Source organism: Vulpes vulpes, chromosome 14, assembly GCF_048418805.1.
Source record: "Vulpes vulpes isolate BD-2025 chromosome 14, VulVul3, whole genome shotgun sequence".
NCBI lineage: Eukaryota > Metazoa > Chordata > Mammalia > Carnivora > Canidae > Vulpes > Vulpes vulpes.
In genome coordinates this window covers 99,582,011-99,589,219 of record NC_132793.1, presented here as the reverse complement: position 1 = coordinate 99,589,219, position 7,209 = coordinate 99,582,011, and the positions used below count along the sequence as shown (strand labels likewise).

At 51.0% G+C, this 7,209-nt stretch overlaps 1 long non-coding RNA gene across 1 annotated transcript; it reads right to left on the bottom strand.

The window, feature by feature from the left end:
- Window positions 1-1,070: 1,070 nt before the first annotated feature.
- On the bottom strand, window positions 1,071-3,744 carry LOC112923382 (uncharacterized). The gene is made up of 3 exons (XR_003235670.2): window positions 3,597-3,744; window positions 3,174-3,226; window positions 1,071-1,378 (listed from the first exon to the last, which is right to left on the bottom strand). It is a non-coding gene; the product is annotated as an uncharacterized lncRNA (long non-coding RNA).
- Window positions 3,745-7,209: the final 3,465 nt, after the last annotated feature.

Below are 7,209 nucleotides of genomic sequence, written 5' to 3'. Positions count from 1 at the left end.
GAAAGGAAGAGAGAGGGGCTATTGGGAGCTCCATTATCATTTCGCTTTGGAGCATATGGACCCCAAATCAGGGGGTGTCGTCTAGCTGCTGATCCCACTGCAAGTCCTATGTGGAATGACTGTGTGCCTGATGATGGGAGCTCCTTTTTACACACAGAAAGCAAATTCCCAACAATTTGGAGCAGAGGCAAAGGAAGCTGAAAGGATGCCTCTGGCCTGAGGATGCCCTGAGATGTTAATCTGTGCATCTGCTGCAGCACGGAATAAACTCAAAGACTTTGTGCTAAGTGGAAAGAAGCCAGTCACCAAGGACCACATACCATAGGATTCCATTCGTATGAAAGATCCAGAATAGGCAAACCTATAGAGACAGGCAGATGAGTGGTTGTCAAGCACTGGGAAGGATGCATGTATTGGGAGATGATGGTTAAGGGATGTGGGGCTTCTTTCTGAAGCGATGAAATGTTCTGAAACTGACCTCAGTGATGATTGCCCAACTCTACAACTATCCTAAAATTTACTGAACTGCGTACTTTAAAGGGATGAATTGTATGCTATGTGAATTACATCTTAATAAAGCCATTAAAAATAATCTCAGCACTTTTTTCCCCCTCCCAGAGGGTGTTTTCTCTTTCCCTTCTCCCACTGAAGTAGGTCCGTCACTCTGTACTCCTTTCCCTGGAGGAGAGATGGCGGGACATGTGAAAAGCCTGCATGTCTCATAGGATTTTCTGCTTCAAAAGTGTAAACCATTAGGCAAAGTCAGATGTGTTATGGAGAGATGAAAGGAAGAAGGATGAGATGCTTGGGTATAAACAAAGTGTCTTGGAAAAGCAAAAAGGACACCTAGATTCTCCACCGTGGACTGGAAAGAGATTCCCAGGCAGGAGAGAGGGGAGAAAGGTGGCCCAGGTCCAGAGCAGTGCCCCTCCCCCAGTGAGGAGGCAAGACCCCAGATAGGTGTGTCTGTAGTTTGATGCATTTGGTGGATGTTCTGCCTACTATTGATGCATAACAAACCACTCCAAATTTTGTAAAATAATCATTTTATTATGTTCACAGACTTTGTGGGTCAGGAATGCAGAAAGAGCACATAAGAAGTGGGTTGTCCTTGCTCTGTGATGTCTGGGGGGAGTAGAAAGCTGGAGGTGACTTGCTGGCCTGGGACTGGAGTCATCAGAAGACTTTACTCATACCTGGCAGTCGTTGGCTGGGATCTCAGCTGGGACTCTGTGTCTGTGTTCTGTGGCTTCTTGCCTTCCTCATAACATGGTGGCTTAGGTTCCAAGAAAAGCATCCCATGAAAACCAGGCAGGGCTGCACCTGCCTTTGGGGTCACATGATGTCACTTGTCTCATAGCAACAAGACCTTCTTCACCTATTGATGGGAGGAGTTTCAAAGTCATTTTGTAAGAACATGTGGGAGGGAAGATATTATTGTGGCCCTCTTTGGAAAGAGAGCCTGGCACCTGGGACTATATGCAGCCTTGATAAAGGGTCCTAGTCTCAAGCACTATGCAGAAGTAGTGAGCCATCAGACTCAAATGGGCCACACAGTAACAGTGAATATTTCAGTGGTAATCTGAATGGACAGGTGGCTGCAGCATCCCTCACACTGCCTATCCCTCCATGGTGTCTTGGCACAGCAGAAGACCCAGAGACCCTGGCAATCTGTTGGGCAGGAAAGCCTCGCAAAGGAGGATTACATTTCCATCAACCAGGACAAAGGGGATTCAAGACTGGAAATAATGTAGAGTGTTCATATTAATGTTTGCAAATGTCTTGAACACTGGGGACTTTATGGCATGAGCTCCATACTTGTCTGCATTCATTTATCTCTACAAAGTGGTAACCAAGGGGAAGAAGATACATTCAATCATGGAGTCAGGAAGAAGGCTTTCAGTCCTTCCCTCCCGCCCCCAACATCTCAGTGTCGTCCCCTCCCCATGGCATGGTGAGATTATGTGATGTGTGACACATAACCTATGGGATGTACCCTATAGTTACATGCCTGGAACATGGTGAAGCTCAATGTACATGAGCCATGGTCACTGTTCTGGAGGCCACGCAGCCAAAGGTTAGGTCCCAAGCTGGGAAGTGGCCCCACTTGAGTCTGAGGGAATCATATTTCTCCCCCCAGGCTCTAGAACATTATCCAGAGCCACTAATCTCTTCCCTGTCACATGACAACAACCTGCCTGTTGTTTGGTCCACGGTTCTCAATGAGGGGCAATTCGGTCCCCCAGGAGACAATTGGCAATGTCTGGAGAATTTTTCATTGTCACAACTGGGAGGGGATGCTACTGGCATCTCATAGTTAGAGCCCATGATGCTGCTAAACATTCTGAAATGCAGTCAGCCCTCTCAAAGAAAAATAATCCATCCAAAATGCCAGTAGTGCCAAGGATGTGAAATCCTTCTTCAGGTTTCCAATGAGAAATAAGGCCAATTTTGAAGATCCTTGTCCACTTTTACTCTCCCTAGGAGAATGATGTCTCTGCCCTCACCCTAAGGTGCTGGTGATTTTTTCCAGCATATTCCTGAAGGATGTTCCATCAGGCGAAGTTCCTTGGAAGTAATAGATTAGAACCAGTGGGTGATATCTTTTTTGCCTTTTGCAATCCTTCTTATGCTAAATATATATATTTATATAATTTTAAGGCATCATAAAATGTGCCTTCCTTTAGACCAAAAAAGTTATCCAAAATCAGTGTAAAAATATGACTGCCTGATGGGTTAAGGGACGGTGGGACCAGGATCCAGGTTACTAACCCTGGGGTTAGGGATAGTGAATTTGGTTAGTTGTTGACCCTGGTGCAGAGATTAGCAGGAAGGAGTGACGTCACAGGGGCTTAAAAGAGGGAGGGAGAAGCTTGTCAGAGGCTTTAGGAAGGAGAGGGGCCATTGGGAGAGGTTCTGTGCCAAACAGAGAGACCCGTCCCGAGAGTTGCAGGGCCCAGGGATGGGAAGACAGGTGAGGGGTGGCTTTGGGAAGCCCAGAAGCTAAGAATGGACTTGGTTTCCTTAGGGATCAGGGGAGGATATAGGGAGAAAGAAGGAGAAGGTGGGAGGTAGACAGCACTGTCTGGAAACTGAGAGGAAGCAGAGGGAATGAAACAGAACTGCAGGGTTGGTGGGGACCCTGCAAATGACCCAGTGACCCAGGTCCCTACCTCTAGTCCTGTAGCTTGGTGTCCCAGACTGGCTGGCTGGGAGTGCAGGACCCCTACAGAAGAGACACAAAAGGAAGCAAAAGAGAAGAAAAAAGGGCCTGAGGTCAGGGTCAGAACATCTGAGACTGACCTCCAAGCTCCTAGAAGTCTGGGCATGGTCAGGGTGCAGCCTGGGAGCCTCCAGCCCCCTCCCCGCAAGCCGCTCCTTTATGTTCAAGGACGGAAGGGTTTTCTGTGCGACAAAGACACACATGGTAGAAGCCATTGGAGCTCCCCTCCCTCCCTTGGAGAGCCGCTGTCAGAAGCCCCTGTCTGTCCCCAGGGAAGACTGGCAGAGCGAGGGTGCGCTGGCAGGGACAGGAGGGGGAGGGGGCCGGGAAGGCGGCAAGTGCTCCTCCCTGGCACTTGCTATTTCGGACTCACGGCAAGTCTGTTCCTCCTGGGTCTCTGCTCAAATGCGAGTGACAAGACTCCTCGCAGCGATCTCTTTACTTAACCCCTTTTGCTGGGCCATCTGTTCAGAACTCTGGTGTATGCTTCTCCTCGGAGCAGGCGCCACATTATTCAGGCTCCTTGCCTGGCACCGACTCGGGCCTTCTCGGCTGCCCCTACCCCGCACAGCAAAACCCAACCACTTGCTCACGTCCTGACTGACATGGATACTAGCAACGCCTGTGGGCGAGTGGATCGTCGCTGAGCAAAAAATACCAGAGGCCTGCTTCCCTACTCATCTTCCCTTCAGCTCTTAGCTGTGCCTCACCTCCACCAGCTTCCCCAAGCTGGCTTGTAAAAAGGCCCCTCCACAGTGTCACCGCAGTGCCTAGGTTTCTCCATCGCGGTCCGAGAAGAGCTGGGGCTGCCACTTGACATTTCACATCACTCCCTGATTCTTCCTGAGAGTCTTTGAGGGGGCCGTCTCCCCCTCGATGGGTTTCTTAAGCTCCCCTAAAGCCTTGACCTCTCCGGGGCTTTAGATACACACTCCCTTTTATCCTCACCTCCTTGGATAGTGCCATCACTCAGGATAGGCTTTCTAGAGCAGTCCTGCTCAACAGAATTTCTGCTGATGGAAATGTTCTTCTATATATCTGCACTGTTCAATATGGTAGCCACTTGCCACATGTGGCTCCTGAGCCCCTGAAATGTGGCTGGTGGAGCCAAACAATTATATGTATTTTAAGAGACTTTATTTATTTATTCATGAGAGGCACAGAGAGAGAGGCAGAGACACAGGCAGAGGGAGAAGCAGGCTCCCTGTGGGGAGCCCGATGCGGCACTCGATCCCAGGACCCTGGGATCGTGCCCTGAGCTGAAGGCAGATGCTCAACTACTGAGAACTACTGAGCCACCCAGGTGCCCTTAAGCAACTGTATTTTTAAAGTAAATAAATTAAATTTTATTTGGCTCAAATTTAAATTTACAATGGCACCAGAGCAGCAGCAACTCTACCTAGAAACGTGGTACAGATGCAGACTCTCAGGCTTTCACCCAGGCCTCCTGGATCAGAATCTCTGGGGGGGGGGGGGGGGGGTGGTAGGGCTAGCACTCTGAGTTCTAACCAGCCCTCCAGGTGATTTAGATGCACAGTGATGTTTGAGAAACACTAGTCTCCAGCCAGCTCCATGGGAAGCCCTAGCTCCTGTCTGATGCCTGCCACTCCCATCATTGGGACCTTTGGAGAATCAGGGTTCCAGAAGTTGGCTCCGACCCACCTTTGGGTCTCTGCGCTGGGTGTGCTGTCCACACCTCGGGCACAGAAGGCAAAGTGGCCTTGGCTGGTGCTTCTCCCACACCCCCGTAGCAGCCCCAGGCTGTGGGAAGCTCTGAATAATTAAATGCAGCGGAGAGGGGTGCTGGCTTTTTCCGTTCCTCGCTCGCTGAGCGCCTTCCCCTGTGGGTGAGGTGTGCAGTCATCACCCACCCCAGGAGCAATCTTCCCTGGGTGAGAACAGGCCTCGCCCCCGCCTTTCCTCCCTCACCCACGGGAGGCTGCAAGAACTGGCTGGGGGAAGCTGCGAGCCACGCCTGAGAACTAACTCCCAGTAAGGGGCTGCAAGGCGCCCAGTGACAGCACAGCCAGGGCTTCTCTCCTTTCCTTTTTATTTGTAGCCAATCTGTACTGAGCTTCTCTTCCAGGTAAGTGCAAAGTGGTTTGTAGTGCCTACACTTCCCAGCAGCCCTGTGAGATGGCAATTGTTGTCTCTGTTTCTTACAGGAGAAGCCTGAGGCTCAGAGAGGTTAAAAGACTTGCCCAAAGTCAACAACTAGCTCGACTGATTCCAAAGCCCCAGCTTTTGGCAGCAGCCCCGTACTCCTCTGCACAGGCAGCGGGTCAGGCACCGGCCCCTCTTTGGAACCCTAGGAAGAGGGGGAGCTCGGGCCAGCAGGGGCATCAGAGCCCAGAAAGCTCTCTTCAAAGCAGAAATCCCTGGGCCAGTGATTGAAAACTGCAGGATGCTTAATTACATGCTAACCTTACAAAGGAAACTGTACATATGATTCACTGAATATCAGATCATGTGGAAATCCTCACCCCTGTTCCTTCTCTCTTGTTTCTTCCTACCCTTCCTTGCTTGCTCCCAGCTAAGAAAAGCGGGGGACTGGGCACCACCAAGGGGGCTTCCTGGCTCCAGTTGCCGACCTGGAACCTGGGTAGAGCAGCAGGGGCATGCAGGCCCTCTTGAAGCTGGAGGGCTCGGAGGAGCTCCCAGCCTATCCCTGTATAAGAGGAGTGACATTGTCTAGAATGAGGGCACTTTTTGGCTCCTGGACTGCAATGGTTGGAATGTGACTCCTCCCTGGGACCTCAGAATTCCCAGGAGAGCTTTGTCTTTTCTTCTCCAGGGAGACGTACTCCAGCACTTTCCATGTCTCCGATGCCTGGTTTTAGCCCCAATTCACTTTCCTGCTTTGGCCTTTGTCTCATTTCCCTGATGCTCCTGGGCACAGATTATTCCTGGGTCTGACTGCTGCAGTTGTTCCCTTGGCCTCCTCTTCCTCTGCAGAGTGTTTATGTCAACTTCCAAGGTTGCTTTCTGCCCTTGGGTGGAGAGATGGAGGTCGAGGGGGTGACCAGGGTGTGGAGAAGCGTGACAATCAGGCCCAGAGGGTGACTCCAGGAGCCCTAGGGGGCCGGGGTGACAGCTCAGCCTTTACTTTTCCCTCTGTGGCCAGTAGGTGGTGCTAGATGCCAGCCGAGGCCCAGCTGGAACCTTGGCGATGCAAACCGCAGCCCTCACTTACAGGAATGATCTGCTGGCCAAGCAGCCCTTTTCGGTGGGTTGCAAGGCATTGTGACCTGAGGGCTGATCCAGGACCCAGGAAGGGCTAGGATGACATGCTTGTTTCCCTTCACTCAACCGCCGTGGCTCTTATAGGCTGGTCTTCCCTGTAGGAGCTGGGAATGAGTTGGGGAACCTGCTTCACCTTTTCCTCCCCAAGTTGATTAGGACAACTGGGGACAGGACCTCACCTCCACTCTTGCTCAAATATCACCTCCTCTAAGTAGGGGGCAGGCCCTCTGTCTCCTGGGTGTTCGGGGCAAGCCACTGGGGCACTTCAACTGTGGTGAACATGAGTCATTTCTGTGGCTCCCTTCCAGAGTAGACCGTCACCTCCTGCAGGCTAATCTCTCATGATGTTCATTTCTGCGGTGCCCACCCGGGGCCCTGGTACATAGCACATGCTCAGTACATGAGTGTGTGGTGGTATGAGGTGCATAGAGACCTTATCACCTTTTCCCCCTTGGATATCTTTAAAAACACCTCTGTTTAAGGGCTTTAGGAATGGCCCAGTGCATAAATATAGGTGAATGTCTATGGAAGGATGGCCTTGAAACCTCTCTGGCAGACAATTCCTAGCTCAGAGTGTCACACATGCATATTGCAGAGGCTTCCTTTCCCTTCAATTGATGGACATTTATTGCATGCCTCCAGTGTGGCGAGTACATCTCCTTAAACAAGGAGACCTGCCCACACCCATAAAGAGGAATGACATGCAGCCCGGGCAGCAGAGCTCTGGGACTTTGGTTGTAGCT